Source organism: Vipera berus (assembly GCF_964194415.1).
Source record: "Vipera berus genome assembly, chromosome: 1".
Taxonomy (NCBI): Eukaryota; Metazoa; Chordata; class Lepidosauria; order Squamata; family Viperidae; genus Vipera; species Vipera berus.
This window is the reverse complement of record NC_138202.1, coordinates 263734147-263756511: the sequence shown is the minus strand read 5'-3', so window position 1 is coordinate 263756511 and position 22365 is coordinate 263734147. Positions and strand designations below refer to the sequence as shown.

The 22365-nt window shown below is 36.9% G+C and overlaps 1 protein-coding gene across 2 annotated transcripts in view; it reads left to right on the top strand.

Annotated features, from left to right (window-relative positions):
* PTPRK (protein tyrosine phosphatase receptor type K) overlaps nt 1–22365 on the top strand; it is a 406781-nt gene that overhangs the window by 106268 nt on the left and 278148 nt on the right. The gene's annotated exons all lie outside the window — the stretch shown is intronic.

The window sequence follows — 22365 nt, the reverse complement described above, 5'->3', positions numbered from 1 at the left end:
AAAATAACCTATTATGTCTGTTAGGGACTTCACCCATTGCTGGATACATTCTTCTTCATAAAGGCCAGTCTAGCATCATGTAGGCATTATGGAAGCATTGTAGTTGTATAATGGAGAATATAATAGATCTCCTGGGGTTGTAGATGTGTGCGACAATGTTTAGCTAGAAACCAGGTCGAAAAAAATAGAAAAGGTTATACTACCAGGTATTTTACCTTTATTGCCTCAGCTACAGTCCTATGAAGGTTTACCTAAAAGGAAGCCCCTCTGAATTTATCATCATCTACTTCTAAGTGAATCAGTGGCACATGAGTACAACAGCTTCCTATACTTTTAGAAACTGAAATATGCAGCTTCATTGTGCATTACTATGTGTCCATTTCCCCCTCGGTTGTGACTATTGCATTGCTAGGTGTTGACCCTTTTCGTACTTTTATTTTCAGTGTTATTTAAAATTGTAAACAGAGAGGATGCTTGCAAGGAAGAAAATGCTCTGAGCTTTGTAAAATAGTAAAGTGAAATTGTTTTATTCGTATCTCTTGCTATTAGGCTGTAATTTCAAGGCTTAATGACTTACCAGGCAAGACACTCTATTTAATATAGAGGATATTATTTTTTTATGAAATCAAAGACTTGGAAATATTTTAGCATGGCCAAATGATATAATAATAATAATAATAATAATAATAATAATAATAATAATAATAATAATAATAATAATAATAATAATAATAATAATAATAATAATATAAAAGAAGAAGAAGAAGAAGAAGAAGAAGAAGAAGAAGAAGAAGAAGAAGAAGAAGAAGAAGAAGAAGAAGAAGAAGAAGAAGAAGAAGAAGAATAGAGCTGGAAGGGACCTTGGAGGTCTTCTAGTCCAGCCCCCTGCTCAAGAAGGAGTCCCTATATCATTTCAGACAAGTGACTATACATTCTCTTCTTAAAAAACCTCAACTGATGAAGCACCCATAACGTCTGAAAACAAGCTGTTCCACTGGTTAATTGCCCTCACTGTTAGGAAGTTTCTCCTTAATTCCAGGTTGCATCACTCCTTGATTAGTTTCCATCTGTTGTTTCTTTTCTTGCCTTCTGGTGCTTTGGAAAATAAATTGACTCTCTCCTCCTTGTGGCAGCCTCTCAAATACTGGAACACTGCTATCACGTCCCCCCTAGTCCTTCTTTTCTCTAGTCTGGCCATTTCTAAATCCTGCAACCGTTCTTCATATGTTTTAGTCTCCAGGCCTTCAATCATCTTAGTTGATCTTCTCTGCACTTCTTCCCAAAGTCTCAACCAAAACTGGATGCAGTATTCCAGATGTGGCCTTACCTAGGTTTTATAAAGCTGTACAAATACTTCACGTGATTTTGATTCTATGCCTCTGTTTATACAACCAAGGATTGCATTCGCGTTTTTGGCTGCTGCTGACTCATGTTTAAGTGATTGTCCACTAGAACTCCAAGGTCCCTCCCACAGTTTCTGTTTTTGAGCCAGATTGCACCTAATCTGTACTTCTACCTTTGGTTTTTCCTGCCCAGGTGTAAAACCTTGCTTTTCTCCACATTAAATATCTCTTTGCTGAATAGGGCTGCTGTTACACTTTAGATGTTTTTCTGCAGAATTTAGGTTACCTGTGGATTCCAAGATAGACAGAAACATGCAATAATTGATAAAGAAACTTGTGAACTAATGGCAAGACGTATAAGCATAAACTTGTGAACTAATGGCAAGATGTATAAGCATCTATCAAAACTCAATATAAAAAGGAAAGTAAGAACTGTATATGAGAATTCATTTGCTCCCCAAAATATGAAACAACTCTTTTTTTTGGCTTCAGATCATTTCTATTTGAAGATTTTTGGTTATGGTGTGCACCACATCATTAATTTTTTGGTAAATCTTAAGAACCATGGATATGGAAAAGCAAATTTTGATCAAAGATCTGAAACTAGATGCTAATGCCTTCAGTATTGGGGCTGGGGGGGTGGAAAAGAGTTTGATGTTCCTGAAATAAGCAAGTATATCTTAATGATTTGCAAACCCTGATTGAATTTGCATGCTTTTTCAATCTTCAGAATGAACTAGAATGGTATAAGGGGAAGAAAAATGGTGTCCCATGATATTTGGTCATCGACCTTTACGTTAAAGAGCAGCTATTTCCAGCTTTATTTCAATATTGCACATTCAGTGTTAGTCGTACCAAAATAAAGTATCTTTTTTACATATACAGGTGAAACTCGAAAAATTAGAATATCGTGCAAAAGTTCATTTATTTCAGTAATGCAACTTAAAAGGGGAAACTGCCGCATTGAGGCAGTAATTGCTGCAAAAGGGGCCCAAACCAAGTACTGAGTACATATGCATGCTGATAATTTTCAGAGGTCCGATATTGTTCTATGGACACTCCTTGTTTTATTGGTTGCATGTAATATTCTAATTTTCTTAGATTGTGGATTTGGGGTTTTCATGAGCTGTACGCCATAGTCATCACAATTATGACAAATCAGGGCTTGAACTATCTTGCTTTGCATGTAATGAGTCTATCTCATATATTAGTTTCCCCTTTTAAGTTGCATTACTGAAATAAATGAACTTTTGCATGATATTCTAATTTTTCGAGTTTCACCTGTATATTTTAGATCCATTTTATTTTGGATGGATATTTAGTATTAAATAATTAACACACACACACACACACACACACACACACACTAATATTCAGGCTTTCTGCTTCCTTAATTATTGTGTATTAATAAAAGATGCTTACATTTATCTGGAGGCATCCTTAGGTTCATTTTTTGTCAAAATAGTGAAAAGAGTATTGTGGCTCAAGATTTCTCCCCTTTAAGCAGACTTGCAATGTAACATGTGTATATAAAAACAAACAGGACTTGTAGCATATTTATAGTGTCTGGTTGAACTTTGGGCCAGTTCAATCCATCTCACATGGTTGTTATTGCATAGAAAATACAGGTAATCCTTGATATACAACAGCTCATTTAATGACCATTGAAAGTTACAATGGCTCTGAAAAAAGTGACTTATGACTGTTTTTCCACACTTATGACTGTTGCAGCATTCCCATGGTCTCGTGATCAAAATTCAGATGCTCGGCAACTGGTTCATATTTATGATGGTCGCAGTGTCCGGGGGGGGGGGGGCGGTCATGTGATCTCCTTTTACAACCTTCTGACCAGCAAAGTCAATGGGGGAAGCCAAATTCACTTAACAATCATGTCATTAACTTAACAACTGCAGTGATTGACTTAACAACTCTGGCAAGAAAGATCTTAAAATGGGGCAAAATTGACTTAACAACTGTCTCGCTTAGCAACAGAAATTTCAGGCTGGATTGTAATTGTAAGTTGAGGATTACCTGTTGTAGGAGGAAGGTGTATTGACACATATGGAGTTGTGGTGGTGAAGTGGTTAGAATGCAGTATTGAAGGCTAATTCAGCTCACATTTCCAGGAGTTTGATTCTGAATGGCTTAAGGTTGACTCAGCCTTCCATCCTTCCCAGGTCAGTAAAATGAGGACCCAGATTGTTGGGGGCAATGTGCTGATTCTGTAAACAGTAAAAGCACTGTGAAGTGCTATATAAGTCTAAATGCTATTGCTATATGGATCAATTTCTATTAGAAATTAGTTATGAGAATGATGACTATCTCTAATCACTATGCATTAAAATAGAGCTAAATAAGTAAACAACAAATGAAGCTGTCATTAAAGATTTTTCTTCTCCCCTACACTATATTTTTTAAACAGAATTCCCAATTTAGTCTGTATTTTCTTGACACAATTTGCCACATAATGCCATCATGCCTTTTCATAGCAATAGAATAGGCTGAGAAATAAAATTGAGAAGGACTAGTAAGAATCCTCTTCATGTAATTGTCCTTTATTCATATATTGTTATATTGCTTATTTTAAAAGCATAAGCATCTCCAGATTTTGCATTACTTATTTATTCTGGAGAGATCTAAAGGGTCTCCTCTGCATAAATTTATATTCAACACTTAGAGGGTTTGAGGATGGGGATCCTCAGTGAGCAAGCATTATTATTCTGCTCTCCTTCTCTACTATTAAATTTTTATTTGAATGCCTGAAGAGGGTTCCCATGTGATTGTTATTTAATTCCATTAATTTCCTGATTCTTTGGTGCTTGGTTTGTAGTCTTTAAGTACAACAACATTTACTTCCCTTTTCATGGGAATATTCCTTTCTGAAAAGGAATACAAATTTCTTACAAATTTCTGTTTTTAAGAAATTTGATGTACAGAAATTTGAATACAGGGTCATTCTCGTTAAAGGTGCTGGGAGAAAAAGGTCATCCTGCAATTTTAATATAACCAAACACTAATGTATTTTTCTCAAGGCATCATATTTAATCACTAATAAATTGTAAAACATGTTTAACTGGACCGTGTTAATTAATCTAAGGGGCAAACAGAGCATTCCCATGAAGAAGTAGTAGTGCTGGTATTAATTTAAGGAAAAGCTCAGCAAAATAGTTCAGAATGAGGGACTTCCAAACATTTCTCATGTACATTTGCTCCACTTATATATATATAAAAATAATGGCTGAAGTTTTAATCTTCTTCAAATTAGATTTCATGCCAGACATTGTAGCATGCTTAATTGATCTTTGAAATATAAATCAAAAAGTTAGTTGCCCAATTTAATTACTGTGGAAAACTACACTGAAGGTCAAATGGGGCAGAGTGAGAAAGTGTATGTAAACATAAAATACACATTTTTACTTAGCTCTTGCATGATGATGCTGTAGTAGCACTTTATCATGTTCAACCCTGTAGGTTTGGATTCTAACCATTCTAATGCAACATAATTGGGTCAGTTACTTTAAAAAAATGACCAAATAAGGCAGAGAGCTAGGGAAGATCAGCGTGTATTTCAATACCAAAAAGAACAGCCGTAAAGAATTCTCAAACTACCAGACAATTAATCTCACTAGCTCACGATTTTGCAATCCAGATTACAACAGTATATGGAATGAGTACTGTGTATATACAAGCTGGTTTCTGAAGAAGCTCAGGTCTGTAAAATCACACTGCTAACATGCAGTGGTTAGTGAGAGTTAGTATGTATGTATGTATGTATGTATGTATGTATGTATGTATGAGCAATTATACAGTGGGTTTTGACTGTGCAGACCAGGACAGATTAAAAAAAAACCATGACTCAACTAGTCCACATAAACCTGTTGAACAGTTTATATGATGACCTGGATGTTAGATAGAATGGAATATACAACAACTAAATGGTTAAAAATCGGAAACAAGTGTGCTACAGTTGTATCCATCTCCTGTATATAACATATATGCTGAATATCATGGGAAATGCTGGACTAGAAGAAAGAAATACGAACATTAATAGGAGATACACCAGCAACCTCATATTGGAAGATGATAATATTGTAATCTCTTCCTGAAGGTGAAAGAAGAGACACAAATATGCACAAGCAAAAAAAGAATGTCAATAAGCAATATCAGCCCAATGCGGATACATAAAGAAGAATTGAAATAATATCTTCAGTAAGAGTTGAAGATAATCCTAGGCTTAAATATTCATTAAGGGTGGTGTTCACAACCATGAGGTAAAGAGATGTCTGCTACCTGAGAAAAAGAAGGCAGATATAGGCAAAATATTAAAGATCAGAAACAACAGAGCTACATATTGTCAAGTTCCCCTATTTGTAACATGCGTTTGTGAAAGCTGAACTATTAGAAAGACTGAGTGAAGAAACAATGTTTTTGAATGGTCAGATTGGGGGAAATTGTCAAAATGTCTTAGACCACAAGAAGAACAAATAATTCATTACAAGGTAACACGAAACCAGACTGCTCCCTGAAATGACTCACGATGAAGCTGCAATTTAAATATTTTGGACTTATACTATGAAAGCAAGAATGATTGGAAGAAAGCTTGACACTTGGAAAGATCAAAGACCATCAAAAAAAATAAAAGGAAGACAGTTTGCTAGAGACTATTACTGACCTCACAAAGATGAATATACGAAACCTCTAAGAAGTGGTTGCTGACAGACAACTCTGGTGAAATAACATCCAAGAAATCATAAAGACTTAAAAACCAAATGACTGAACAACCACAGTTTTTTTTCACTGGATCTGACTTTTTAAAAAAAATAAATAAATAAAAATAAAATTGGATCAAAATGTGAAGAAGTTAGTATGCTACAAAGCAAAATACCACTTTCCACCATCATCCTTATTTACAAGATTGCCTCAGAGCTCTCAAAAAGCATTCTGAAAAGCCTGGGTGACTGCAGCATAATATTTTATTTGGAAATATGCCCACCAGCCTGGGAGGTGAAAAAAGACAAACCATAAATGTAGGTTGTATGATACAGAGCATCCTGAGGGACTTAGGTAGAGTTGGGGGAACAATTTCACTAACATGCTTTCTGAAAAGTGAGTGTTTTGTGATTTGCTGTGTTTAGCATGTCTTGTGCAACTAAGCATATCTCTCATATCTTCACAACATGCTTGCAACATTTCAAGTGTTACCATAGGATACAAAGGTACAACTAATATACCTGTCTCAGGTATGTATCATGAGTGCATATCAGACTGGGAATCAGTGCAGTGATATGCAGTTCATTAGATAGGACTGAAAACAGCTTTTCTCTCGAAATATTCTCTCTCCTTTAGGTTGTTTTTCTTAAAATATGTGCCCACAGTGAATACCTCTTTTCTTACCCATGCATTAAATCCATTTTTATAGATTAGTTCTGTTTGCACATGAACTGGATTCTTGTTAGTATCTTGTGCAGTATCTTCCTGGCAGCATTGCAAGTTTTCACTATACATGTCTCTGGGTGTTTGAAATTAAAAACAGAATAGAAACATAGTAATTTTTTTTAAAAAAAAAACAATTTAAAAAAACAGCAGAAATAACATAAAGTAACAGAATCTGAGTTGCTAAACAAAGTGCTATTGTAGAAAGAAGGAGAGAAAATGAATATTGCTTATGTACAAGAGCACAGGTTTTCTTGCTTTTTGGCCATATGACATCTAAGGGCTTCCTAGGTATGGAAGTCAGGGACTGGCACTTAGATGTCTCCCAAAAGCAACTATCAAATACAGATACCCAGCTTGAACCAAATACGTTTGTAACCACCCTTGTTCCGTGAAGGACATCCCCTTCTCTTCAGACTGTTCATCACTGTGGAGTAGCAAACATCCACTAGAAACAACAGTTTAGAACAGACATGTCAAACACAAGGCCCGGGGGCCAGATCCGGCCCGCGAAGTGGTTTCATGTGGCCCGCGAAGCCATCCTGGAAACAGTGAGGGAACGGCCCCCACTGCCTTGGCCCTGGCCCAGAGACCCTCCTTCTGCCAGAGACCCTCAGATCTGTCCCACTCCTGCCCAGGCCCCCATAGGCACCCTTGATGCGAACGATGTAGAGCTGGCCACGCCCACCCAGCAGGCCATACGTACTCTAGCCATGCCCACCCAGTAGCCCATGCCCACCCTGGCCACACCCACCCGGCCCCTTGAGGGCAACCGCAATGCTGATGCGGCCCTCAATGAAATTGAGTTTGACACCCCTGGTTTAGAAAATTCAAAGTCCTGTTTTTATTTAGCTCTCAATTTGCTCACCTCTTTTGGTGGAGATAAGCTTGAATATTGGTGCTGGAAATTAATTGGGGTGATATTATGGTCTTTATGGAAAGAACATTATGAAAGTTCTGTGTTTTGTATGATCTATAGCGTACCTGAGAAGTCATTTGTTTCTATCCCTGTGAATAGCTGCACCTGTCAACATGATGGAACAGGAATTCATCTAATTAATTTACGCAATAACAATACATCAGAGGAAAAATCAATATACTTATGAGAAGAGGAGCTTGTAAATGGTTTTTCCCAACTACAAATTTTAGCATTATATTCTAGTGCTTTGAGCTTTCTAAACTTTTAACGGAAGAATTAAAAATTAATTTGCATTTCAACTTATCAGACGGGAACCATTCATTTTTGAATTTGGTTAGACTTCTGCTGTGAAGCAATCGACAGGACTCAGATTTAGGTTTTTAGGCTAAAGCTAATATGAAGGAATAAAGCTGGTCAGGGTATGTCTAACTCTTCTTTCTTGTCTTATTTATGAGTGTTGTTCCATTGATAGGAATATCTGTCTGTATACTGTTCAGGTTCTTTTATGCAGATGGTTGTGATTTGCTTCACGTACACAAGTCCTGTTTTCTAGCTTTCATACACCACTTTAATAGCTGTTGCTTTATATTAAGAGTAGGATATCTGCGGCATATCCCAGATCGGCTTTTTTCAATGTGCATCGTTGGTGCTTTGGCACAAAATTTATCTTAACTCTGTTTTGACACTCACTGCCTGATTTCCTTCTAATGGCGGATAATGGGAATGTAAAGATCTCATGCTACCTCTACCTCATGAGACTTGTTTCCTGCTGTTAAGTACAGCAGTCTCTCATTATGATGACAGCCTCTGCTGGGAGGAGGAATACTGTTCATTTAATCAGGATACTAAAATCAATTCTTCCAATCTGAATGTGTGAGCAGGAAAGATCTTGCAATATTGTCTGTGTTTTTAAATCTTCAATTGGCATTGATTTTCTTGTTGCAAAACTGTATTTTAAGTAGGGTCAGAATCTCCTGGATTGACCTGAATCTTATTTGTCCAAATTTAATTGATATTAAATAAAAAAAAGTAAATAACTTTATCTAGAAGAAATTTGCATTCATATATATTTTTTTCCACTGATGCAGAATCAGCATTAAAGAGATTATTAAAAATTGTTGTCTTTTAATTTTGCAGGAGAGGGAGATATAATGTTTCTAAAGAAACTGTAGTTTAGCACTAGGCTAAACTCAAATAATGTAGCCAGATTTTTTTAAGAGCCAAATATTTTACAAAAAGATATCTTTTGCTTTAGTAAAATGGGGATAGATATGTAAGAGAAGGTATTTGGATACTCTTAATGTATGTAAAAATGTGTGTGCATGGAAATACACCTCTTATGTTATATTATTTTGAAAAAAAAAGCTATTTTTATTATTCCGGCTGGTGAAATAACAGAGAACTGTGTCCACTACTTTATTTTTCCTTAATTTTTCGAAAATACCTCAGTCCTTTTTAGTCTGAAAATCACATTGCCTTTAAGTGATAGCAAATTATGCATCCAAATGTAGATATTTAATGAATCAAGAAAGGTTGCAAGGTTCCTCTCGCTACACACAATGCCACTGATTCAATAAAGGGTAACTTTTATTTCTACTTATTATTTAAAAAAAAAACCCCAAAGATGAATCTTGAAGTATCTATTATAAAGAAATACTGAAAGCTTCTACCCACCATTTTACACTGTTCGTCATTGCAGATGACTAAAACTTACTCAAACAGTACTTCTGTGGTGTTTCTGGAAGAAGGAAGTCTATTCCTATCATGCCTTACTCCCCCTCCTCCTTTTAAGAAAACATGACAGATGCTGATTCTGTGACCTTTCTATTGTGCTTGATCCCATCCTGTCAACAAGTAATATTAAATGAAAAGAAATCAAGCCCCTCTCTCTCCAGTTGGATATTATCTGTCCAAATTATCCTTGCAAAAATAATATATATGGAATCCAGGTCCACTCTCTGGAATAAGCCTTCTTTTAGGACATTTCTCTCCTTTAAAGTTGTAGATAAAGGCATTCTGGCTGTCAGCATTCTTTTCATCCACATTTAGTGCAAATCCTTGGAGTGAGGCCGGGTACTTTAACCATTAAAAAAATCGATGTTTGTGTTAAGCAGCTACACCTTTATATCACTGACAGACAACATGTAGCTTGGGACATTTTTGAGGCCCTCCGAAGCCCTGTTTGATTACCGATTTTGAAGATTGGCACTATTTAGAGATAGAAAGCACATACCAGAAGCCTTAAAACATAACTCTAAAATTCAGCTATCTTTCTCAAAAGGGACAATAGCAAGCCCTGCACACTCTACATCATTGCCTGACCATTGTGGCCCTTTAGACGTTTAGCATTTAGGAGACTCAATATATATGAATTTTATAAAAGTAGAGGCGTTTAGTCAGGGGCAGAATAGTCAGGGCAGTAACAGTTTGGGATCTAATGCACTGTATACCCACATGTACATCTTTTCCCCCCTTTGTCTCTTATATGATTATGTAGGTGCTGTATGATATTAATATTGTCTTGGTGTTGTGAAGTTTTTCATTCTCCTAGTATGACTGAAACTCCACCGGCTCATAGTAGCTGAATACTTTATTCAGTTAGATCACGGGTGTCAAACTCGCAACGTCACGTGATGTGTCGCAATGTATTGTGACTTTTTTCCCCATTGCCGGCAATGGGGTGGGCGCAGTTTTGCCATGACGCATCCAGCCTGCAGGCCAGCAGTTTGACATCCCTTCCCAAAAGAGAAAAAGTTTAGTTTGTTTACAACTTTATTTTCCTGTTACAAGCAAGCTCTCCTAGAAACAATGGACGTAGCTATGCATCTAGGTCACACATGACAAACACAAGGCCCGGGGGCCGGATCCAGCCCGTGAAGTGGTTTCATGTGGCCCGCGAAGCCATCCTGGAAACAGTGAGGGAACGGCCCCCGCTGCCTTGGCCTTGGCCCAGAGACCCTCCTTCTGCCACAGACCCTCAGATCTGTCCCACTCCTGCCCAGGCCCCCATAGGCACCCTTGATGCGAACGATGTAGAGCTGGCCACGCCCACCCAGTAGGCCATATGCACTCTAATCACGCCCACCCAGTAGCCCACGCCCACCCTGGCCATACCCACCCGGCCCCCTGAGGGCAACCGCAATGCTGATGCGGCCCTCAGTGAAATTGAGTTTGACACCCCTGATCTAGGTGGAACTATGCCTGTCCATCCATCCTATAATTTCAACCTTCTTCTCTGGCATATTTACCAAACAATTTGGCTACTAATATTTGAAAATGATATTAAAAATTTGTACAGAAATTTTCTTTCTCAGCACAGAACAGATCTTTGTAGAAGAATATGATATTAAAAGTTATGTAGAATAAATGCAAGGATTTCTTCCGTATCTTGTTGAATAATCAAACAATATCAGGGAGAGAGAGAAGAGGTATCATTTTTTCCTGCTGTAATGTATAATTCATAATTACCTGCATCCCATCTCAATGAAAGTCATTTCTTTCAACTGTTCAAAGTAGTTGAAAGGTCCTAGTGACCTGATCTAGTAAAACAAATTTAAACCGCACCTCCTTTAATGTCGCTACTTCTCATGCCCTCCAAATATACCTTAAAGTTCTTTTGTAGCAGAACTGGAATTCATTTAAGAGGAGGACATAGACAATAGTGTGCAGCACTGAAGAATTCAGCAGTCTGTGTAATAGCACATTCCAAATTCTGTTTAAACCACTGTTTTAATATGCAGTGCTTGCAGTTTTCTACCTCTGTGTTCTTATTTAAAACACAGGAGCCTGTCAGCAAATAAAAACTTAATGCCAAAGTTTTTGTGACATGCAAGAGATGAGGGGGGAAAAATGGAGGGTTGCTTTGGAAGTCAGTGCTTCTTGAAGTGTTTCCCATAGACTCTTCAAAGCAGTCTTTAAGAAATTCCTGTTTGAAATTTAGAGAGTAGAACTATCAGAATGTCACATCATACGTATTGGAACTCGGTGTGTGTCCAATACCGAGATCTTTCCCAAAGAGCAGAACATGCACTGAATTTCAATACATTTAAGAGAAGAGCTTAGTAACAAAAGCCATCTGAATTCTTGACTGCTAGTTCTATTTATAATAGAATGTTCAGAACTCCCATTTTATCAGTCAAATGAAATAAACAAGTACATTCAGAGACAGTAACTTTGGGATATATCTTGGAAGCTCAATAGGGGTTGTCCTTGTTAGAAGCTGGATTGGGGACACATTGGATTTCCAAATCTGTGTGCTGGACTGGGAAATTGAGAAAAAAAAAACATTCAGAAGAAGGAGATAATAAATGATTTCATTAATATTGCCAAGAAACCTGGACAGATGCAATCACATTACTCAACTTTGACTAAGTCTAAAGAATATATTTATCTGTACCTTATCTTCGCCATGAAGATGCCTTTTTGTATTAGTGACAAACATGCAAAGAAATTGGGTGCCACTTTCTCTGTGCCATCCAGGATTTTCTCTTGTTCCTGGAACCTTTAAGCTTATTGCTCCTCTTTTGCAGGAATACAGTGTAGGGCTACCATATTTTGGATTAGAAAAATCCACACGACCACTAGAGCAATGATCCCCAACCCTTTTGACTTTGTGGATGAGTGGCGGCCGCAGTGGCAGGAGAGAGGGGATGGTTCTGTGTGTGCAGTGGATGAGAACACTCACACACACAACTCTCGCAACTTGAGCTGCTTGAGCGCGCTCACCTGCCAGTTGCATGGGCCACTTCTGAACGGTTCTTAGCCCAGGAGGTTGGGGACCCCTGCACTAGATGACAGCAAAAAGATTGTGGAAAATAGTTAACATTGTTAACTCAGTGCTGTCTCACATGGTCATATGAATTTTTGCAGCCTAAATATGATAACCTAACTAAAACATGACAGAATGTGTGTGTGTGTGTGTGTGTACTTTATCACCATGCAGTATGACTTGTCTGGTATGGTTTAATTCTCCATTAATGAATGCTTTTCTCAGATGCTTTTCTCCACTAAATGAAATATTAGGCTTACTGTCCTTCTTCTCCCAGATTTTGCCTGGTTCCTACTTGTCGTTTGAATGCTACACAAAACCTTTATTTTAAATGTATTTGCTACTTTTAGTTTTATTCTATATTACAGCTGCAATGATTTCATTTTATATTCCTAATTACTTCTTATAAACTACTTTAAAGATGCTGCTATAAGTTTGTCTACAAATATATGTTTGAAGATGACTAAACAAATAATTTTAAAGCAATGACAGTGAAAAATGGTAGATGGTTTAAGTTAACTAAAGAGCCTTGGTGGAGCAGTGGGCTAATGCCTCCTTAAGTAACACCAGCTGCCTGCAATTAGTGCAGGTTCGAGTCCCACCAGGCTCAAGGTTGACTCAGCCTTCCATCCTTCCGAGGTAGGTAAAATGAGGACCCAGATTGTTGGGGGCAATAAGCTGACTTTGTAATAATGCCGCTTGGGGGCCCCCCGAAAGCCCTAATAAGCAGGCATATACATAGAATGAAGGCTATTGCTAAGTACATTGATTTGTGCTTAGAGTGTAAGCCGCCCTGAGTCTTTGGAGAAGGGCGGGATATAAATGGGATTAAAATAATTTTTTTTAAAAAAAATATATCAATAACTCTTGCAATCTTGTACATGCCTAACTATCCTGTGCTATGCTTGTGTAGTGCTGAAGTATGTTGTATTTCACTGTATACACTAAAAGTAACAACAAAAGGATTGGAACTCTACTAATTTCTCTTTCTTGAGTCTATGTATGCCACCTCTCCGAATCTGCATAATCATCTTCATATCTAGTTTCTCTGAAGCATACTTGAGAAATTTGAGTTTTCTTTCTTCTGAGGGGTTCTTTGTGCTCTCTAAGTTTGGTTGCTTTCTTGCAGACATTTTATTACCCAAACTAAGTAACTTCACATCATGACTAGTACTGATGAAGTTACCTAGTTTGGGTAATGAAACATCTGCAAGAAAACAATCATTTCAATCCTGAGCTACAAATATTTTCCTTTATTTCTTTGTTCTACTTTAGTTTCATCTGATTGGTGAGCATCCAATAGCACATATATTCTTCTTGGGTGGGAAAGGTCTTGGAGATGACATTTTTACTAGTTAGAAATTCTGGGATCCTCTGGATAGAGATTCTTGGAACAGCAAAGCTTCAAGCTTAATATCACTGAAGCGTAGACCAACTCCAAATTTTGATTTAGCCTGAAGACTCATTATTTGGAAGTTATTCCTTTTGGTTACACTTGAATCAGCTTGTTAAATAACTTCAGCCATTACTTACAATCAATATTCTTTTGACAAGAATCATTAGTACAAAAATAAATTACGGTATGTACAATGTTGTTGTTTTTTTAAGTTGCAGCCAGAATTTTTCCCTGGAGGTAGAAAATCCTAATACCATTAAATGAATGCCAATTCTTTTTTTAAGGGATATTAAAATTTGATAGTTTTAAGCTATAAATAGGGAAATAAAAGCATGTCTCATTTCTTGGAAACCTATGTTCATTGCTCAGAATATACGTAAGAGTAGAGATTTCCTAGAATGCCTTTCATTTTACATGAAGGTAAATACTTGCCACTTAACTAATATACCAAATGCCCTACGCACAGTCACTCATGCGCTCATGACCTCCCGGTTGGACTACTGCAACACTCTTTACATGGGGCTGCCCTTGAGGACCACTCGGAGGCTTCAGCTGGTGCAGAATGCAGCCGTGCAAGTTGTGATGGGGGTTTCCCGATACTCCCATGTAACACCTCTGCTCCGCGAGCTGCATTGGCTTCCAGTTGCCCTCCGGGTGAGATTCAAGGTGCTGGTGATGACCTAGAAAGCCCTAAATGGCTTGGGTCCAGGATATCTGAGGGAACACCTGCTGCCAGCATCAAGTTCCCTTCGTCCTGTGCGCTCCCACAGGGAGGGCCTTCTCAGGGTACCGCCGGCAAAAGATTGCCGGCGGGTAACACCCAGAGGGAGGGCCTTCTCTGTGGGTGTGCCTGCCCTTTGGAACCAGCTGCCCGTAGAGCTCAGGACTGCCCCTGACCTTTGTTCATTTCGCCGGGACCTGAAGACCTGGCTCTTTGAGCTTTCTGGCCAGGACTGAGAATTTTAATTGTAATTTTATTTTAATTGGGTTTTAATTGGAGTTTAATAAGGGTTTTATTTTATTCAAGGACTAAATTTAATTATTTTAATTGCTCTTAACTTTTGTAATTTGTATTGTTATTTTAAATTCCTTGTGAACCGCCCTGAGTCCTACGGGAGAAGGGCAGTATATAACTCCAATAAACACAAACACAAATAAACGAACATTTTAATATGCCACTTTCTAGTTTAAAACCATAGTTGTCAATATACCTCTCTCTTCTTTTTTGTCTTTTACTCTATTTAAAGAAAACGATAATAGAATTTTTGTTATTTTGAATAAATATTTAGATGTTGTTTACAGGTTTACAAATATAGAGGTTATACCCCATACTATCTATAGAGGGAATTTTGAATTATTTCTAGGATTGTACAAGAAGACTATTATCATAAGAGAAATTGTAAAGAAAACATGTGGATGATGGATTCTGTTGATATAATGAACTAATTTCAAATCCTTGTCAATCATGACTGAAAGCAATAACCATATGAAATTACTTATTTCAGTGGTGACGGTGATGATGATGATACTTAAAAACACCTTACTTTACTTGATTGGAAATAGGTTTTTGAGTTAAACCATTTGCTACTTTGAAGTATCTTGGACTCTCTTTTTAACTGGTAGAGCTTTAAAGAACATAAATCAAATAATTACTCAGTAGCTGTTCAGTCTCTGAGAGTGTAATAAATAAGTGGGTCTGAATTAAGAGTCAATGGTGCAGCCAGTAATTAAAGGGTTCTTTTCCTGTTGGCCACATGTGCATAATCACAGTCATGAACCTTGTATTATTGTCTAGACTATGAGTTCTGCATTGCAAAGTACCTGTTCCTCAGATAGTAATTTAATTACTGCATTAGTGCCCTATAGTTTATAGCACCGGTTATTTCAAAGGGAGGTTATAACTTGGACCAATCATTGGTCTGACCTGCAATAGAGTCATGCAAAAATTGAAATTTCATCTGTTTAATTATTTCATTAGTGCCTTGAAGTGTTATGGCTGAGATAGCTTGCAAGGATAGACTACAACTTACATTGATCAACACAAATAGAGTAAAATAAAATTTAAAAAATCACTTGTACTCATATCGTCAACCATGTTCTGGTCTTCAGAATACCTTGACAGTTTAATAAAAAAAGTATATCTACTAAGTATAGTTCTGTTAATTCATTCTTGGATGTATTTGTTGGCAGTATTCATTCCCTTTAAGGTAAATTTGGTTCCCACCCTGGCTGTTGCTCAATCACATTTAATTTCAGAGACGGATAGTCTTTTTGCCCTGCACTCTTCAATCTTTACTTCAGTCTTCAGACTTTTATGAGACAAGAATATTGTGAGATGTGTGAACATTTATTGTGTGCTGTCACATATAATTGCACTTGACAGGGGACAAACGTGGCAAAATGTGCCCCAGAAAAGAGGAAAACAATATTCCTCTGCCATATTTAAATAGAAATAGTGGAATAGTTCACTAGACAGGAATAATTACTGCCTTAAAGTTCTGTCAAGTAGCCAGGTTTACTTTTAGCATGAATCTTGTTTGATTTTTTTTTTCCACTTAAGTTACCAAAGCCTGAAATTAATGAAGCCTTCAGTCCTCTGGTTGAAATTAAACATCATCTAGTGGGTAATGAGCAACATGATTTCAAATCAAGTTTGCCTTCCTATAGTTCTCTTAAATTTAACATTATAGGACAAGGGAGTGGAATAAAATAGATGTTGATGTATCCAGCAATAATATACAAGTATTTCCAGGTTAAACAAAGAAAAAAGAAACACTAAACATGCCACTACAAAATATACTCAGAATTTGCCTGAAAAACAAAGATGCTCAGATAACCTAAGGTAATAAAGGAATTAGATGAATAAGGCCTTAGCTGCCATTGAGCTGTCACCATGTATCTTTTGACCATTTCCAATGTTACACACACACACACACACACACACACACACACACACACACACACACACACAATTTCTAAGTGTTGGGCTGAATTTTTTTTGCTGGCAAAAGAAAGCTTTGAATCAGAGTCCTGGCTGCATTTGGAAGCCAAGTCATAACTTGTTTGCCAGGATCTTGATATTCTCCTTGTCTCTTTTACCAGCTGCCTTTGGAAAGGAAGGTTTAATTCCATTTTAAACTGAGCCTTGGAGTGGTTTGTTTGTGCTTGTCCACTTGTGGTTCCGAAGTTGGAGGTCTGGAGCTTCTTAAATTTGCTAGTAACACACTTGTTTATTTATTGAAATGTATCAACCACCCAACTCTAGTGAACATAATGAGCGCCATAAAAGAATTCTTGTTCATGGGCATTATAAATTATGGGTGTGTATTTGTCTGTAGCAATATGTATGTGTGCTGTTTTCATCTCCAGGTGTCATACGTCAAAAAGACAAAATAGACCTAAACCAAAAATCTATGCAGGGCCTCCAGAACATACCATCTTCCATGCCAAGACATTTATAGGCTTTAGGTAATCACAATTGATGTGTGTAGTAGTGACCAAATGTTTTGAGGAAAAGAAATGTCTTTCATTAACTGTGAGAAACTTCCATTATTTTTGGCATTTCAAAGCATTAGTTTTTCTTCTGTCAGACAAAACTGTATTATAGCTCAAATCCTGCAATCTAAGAGTTGCATTGGGCCTCTACACTTCATCTTTAGTTTATCATTTATACTTTCCACAACAAAAGGAAAATCTGAGATTGCTGGCTGCAGCCTTTTTCTCAGAATTCTCTTAATTTAGACTGCCCTTTTGAGGAGTCTGCTTGCACAAACTAAATGAATGATTTTGGGATAGTGTAAGTCTTATTTATTCCAATGGAATTTGTAGAAATGTGGCTCTAAAATTGTCACTAGATTAGCTATGGTGAAATTGGGCCCTTTGATCAGCAGATGCTTAAGACTTTTAATGATTGGCTATCAGATTGTATTATTATTATTGATGTTATAGAGAACTAGCCTTTATAGCATCTTGTTTCCAGAAAAAAATATGATTGAGAGTGATGTCCTAAATTATGGTGGACCAAATTGTGTGAGAGTCGACTCTTAAAGTATTGTTTTGAACATGTGGATAATCTTTTTTTTCCAGTTTAATGTAGTCTATAACATAGGTTTTTTGTGAAGTGAGCTCTTGTTCCAAATATAACTGAGACAGTGATTTCAACAGACAGTGCGATGTAAAATAATGGTTAAATGCTGGTCTAGAAATTGGGAAACTGAGTTCTAGCCCTCCCTTAGATGTAGAAATCAGTGGATTGATTTTGGCTTTATTGCTCTGTCTCAGCCCAATTTACCTCACAGGATTATTGTGGGGGAAAAAGAGTTGGGAACTTTAAATCTATATACTACCTTAAGTTCCTAAAAAATAAAGGGGGATAAAATTAAATGAAATAGACAGAAATAGTACATAAGTGCTGTATTTGAAATTAGTTAGAGTATGAAGTACACAACTACAGGTGGTCTTTAATTTATGATTGTTTGTTTAACAATCATTCAAAGTTGTGACTGTCTTGGGAAAAGTGATTTATGACCTGTCCTCATACTTACCTGCATCATAGAACTGGAAATTCGGTCCCTATTGTGGTTGAGGACTACCTCTATTTTCCATAGGTATTCAAGCCCATTCAATTTTAAGAGTAAATGCTAAATAAAATTCTTCCAGTGTTGCTGAGAATCTTTAAAGTGTCAGTTTATATCCTTTGCATTGCATTCTGGCAAAGGAGGGAACAGATTGCACTTCAAGTAATCTCATTTCATCCAGGTAAAACCTAAAGGTTTGGAGGATTGTTATTGCTATGTATTTCATTGGAATGATTAAAAAAGAAAAAGAAGAAAGCTTTGATTCCAGCCTTCAGTTTTTCCCCCAGGTACAGTGTAAAGAAGTGGCAAGCTATTAAACAGCAGGAGCATCCGGTTTCTGAGCAGCTGTTTTGTAGACATAGTGTTTGTCTCTCTTGAAAAAAATTGTTCTGCGCTAGCATCGCCTTTTGCATTTCAGAAGAAGAAGCAAACTGGCAACTTTCTTTAATCAGATGAGGTGTCTGAAGCACTGTTGGAAGTAAATCTGACCAAGTGAATCCAACCAAGTATGCTTACAAACCAACATTATGAATTACATTACCGTGTCTCCTGGTAACCAGCCAATGGCCCTTGTTCAGTTGCCCTTCCCTTGCTCAGGATGGATAGTTATCACAACCTGTTAGACTTTTGTATTGCTCAGCATTAGAGAATAAACTCATTTATTTACATTTATTGGTCACTGAGCTCCAATGGACTCTGGAGTGGCCCCAATTATTCAGTGGGATGTAGAATTATGTCATCAATAATTTATGAACTAATAATTTACCAATAAGATTAGCTGTGGATGATGGTAAAGAATTGTGGCTTCCGTTCCTTGGAATGTTTATTGTACTACTTTTATGTATGTATAAATTATTTTTTATTTTTATTTTTTATTTTAATTCCATTTATATCCCGCCCTTCTCCGAAGACTCAGGGCGGCTTACAAGCTTAGCAGTAGCCTTCATTCTATGTATATGCCTGCTTATTAGGGCTTTCCTACACCCCCCAAGCGGCATTATTACAAAGTCAGCTTAATTGCCCCCAACAATCTGGGTCCTCATTTTACCTACCTCGGAAGGATGGAAGGCTGAGTCAACCTTGAGCCTGGTGGGATGCGAACCTGCACTAATTGCAGGCAGCTGGTGTTACTTAAAGAGGCATTAGATTATAGATTATTATAATTTTGTGTATTATTTTTTTCTGATGGAGGAACTCAGCAGTTTGGGATTAGGGTTTATCAGTATGTGCATGATATTCAATTGCATCTTTTCATCCTTAGCCAGTCAGTTCCTGAATTGTCGCCTCTTGCTTGAAGAGCAGGTGGTAACTATTGTGCCTCTTCCTGGACTAAGAGAACTAAGAGGTTTTCCTTACAGTCATTCATGCCTCAAGCCCCTTGCAAGTGGTCTTTTGAAATGAGATTTTCTTGATGTCACCTTCAAAAACCACATCTTGTTCGAAGGACTGTGTCCATAGACAACTCTGTTGCATGAACTGTGTTGCGTAACAGCAAGCGTTGAGACACAATTTAAGAGGTTGATTATTAGCTGTTATGCCCTAGCCTAGGATCTAACTACATGAGAGACGATCTTTCTCTTGTAGTGTCTACTCACCCAGTACAACCTTTGGGTCCTGTTATTAAGCCAAAATCTTGTTCTGGGTCCAGGCAATTAAACAATGCCATTTAGAAGGACTAGAAACCAGTCCTGCCTTGATGATTTTTTGTTTGGCTGCTTTGTTCTGCTTAAAGTGAATTCTGAAAATGTGAGTTTCCTTTTAGGCCTTGGGTTGGGGATGTTGAGGATGATTTTTTTTTCATTTGTTGCCTTATGTGAGTTTATATTTCTATAACATAGGTTTTAAAAATATTTTTCAATTGTAAAGTCATTATTTTTGTTTGGGAATAACTAATTAATTATTTCATTTTTTAAAAAAATATTATTCCAATAATTAATTATTGGAAACAGAATGCAGAAACTTTCTATATCTTTATAAATAAAAATAAAGCGAATTGCAGTACCTTTTTCTGATTCAAACAATAATAAAATAAATGTATTATTATATCACTTGAAATTATTAAAATTATTAAAATCTTATGAGATAATAAACACAGGTTAGAACAAAATCAAGGGATGAAAGCATTAGTAGAATGTAAAAATCTTAGCTGCTTATTGGAAACTTAAAAGCTGATTCCATGCATATAAATTTAATAAACCTAAACCTAAACCTCTTGGAAAAGGGAACTTCCATGATTTTGGAGACACTTTCTTTTTCTAAAAAAAGGTGTTTCACATCCAATAGCTGCACTCAGAGGGAGGGGCTCATTTTGGAAGGATGCAGTCTTCTGCTATCCTGGCATCAGTTCATTTAGGGCTTTGAAGATAACAGCCAGCACTTTGAACTATATCGAGAAATGAACTGGAAGTGAATCAAATCTAAATAAATAAAGTGGGCCAAATGAATTTCTGGTGGTTTTTGTGATTCCCCCCTCCCTTTCCCTCAAATTAATAATAACCCATATGTTAGTGGTTACTTCTGTATTATCTAGAAAGAACTGCAACATTTACTGGAATGTCCTGGTGTCTTTATAAACATCTCCAAAGGTTTTTTTTGGCAATAGTATAGTAAAAAAATGTGATTTACTATTGTTTACTTCTAAACTGTTCTTCCTCCATGTCCCCAGTGTAGCCTACAATCCTCAACTAATCAGCCAAAAGCCACAAGTTCTCTCCAAAATTCACATATTGCTCTCTATTGAGTTTGATATCCCAGTTTTGGAACTGCCTTCTAAGCACAAATGGAGATATGTAAAAATGTGCTTAAGGACATATCTCATCAGTCTATGCTTAGGGGTACATGCCTGCATGTTCTTTGAATATAAGAACATAACAATTTGAATTCTATGCATCCCACAGCATTTCTTTCGAAACTCCTAATGTGCTATGTTAAGTCATTTCTGATCCATCAGTGTAGAAATTGCCAGTAATGATGGCTGTAAATATCCTAGTGCCCAATTATCTCCAGATTTTTAAAAAAAAACAAGTAAAAATTAGGTTGGGCAGAAGCCAGTGCAGTTGTGCAAACTTTTCTCAAAGTTACAACTCCACTGCATTCAATATACTTAAACAAAATATAAAAAGCCAGTAAACTTTAATAGCTTCATATTCATTTGTTTTTCCCTTAGATAATTGCATGTCAGTAATAGAATTTAAGATGTTTTTCTGTCCGCAAAGTATTTCAAATAGTGATTAAGATCGACTCACAGATAAAATAAATGCTGAATTTTCTGTCAAATGCTGACCTATTTTTTATTTTCATTGAGCAATAACCTCTCAAACTTGCATTACATCAAGTTCATTTTCAAAAGTAATAAATGAAATCACTCCCAAAAGCAGGTTAGCATGCAGACTAACTCCACTGCATATATATGTAGATTTTTGAAGCTTCAGTGTTGGCAACTTGCTATTTTCTTTAATATATTTTCTTTAAAAGTTTCCAAATATTGAGCCCTCTGGTGGTTTGTAAGTATGTATCTGCCTGTCAGACTTTTCTTCTTCTTCTAGTATTGTACATAGTGCTTTTTTTGTAAAAGAAAAAGGTGCCAGAACTCACACATGTCATACAACCCGCCTTGCCTACCCTACAAGGTTCCATCCAAAAAAAGGTCCCGGAACTCCGTTCTGAGCGTTCTATGAGAAAAAAAGCCCTGATTGTACTTATTAAGAGAATAACCATGATGGTAGTATGACTGTCTCTGCTGGGAAATTACTAGATCCCTTGTGCAGTTGGTTAGACTAGATCAGGGGTAGGGAACCTTGGCTCTTTTATGAGTTGTGGACTTCAACTCCCAGAATTCCTGAGTCAGCCTGGCTGGTTCAGGAATTCTAGGTGTTTGAAGTTCACAAGTCATAAAAGAGCCAAGGTTCCCTACCCCTGGACTAGATGAA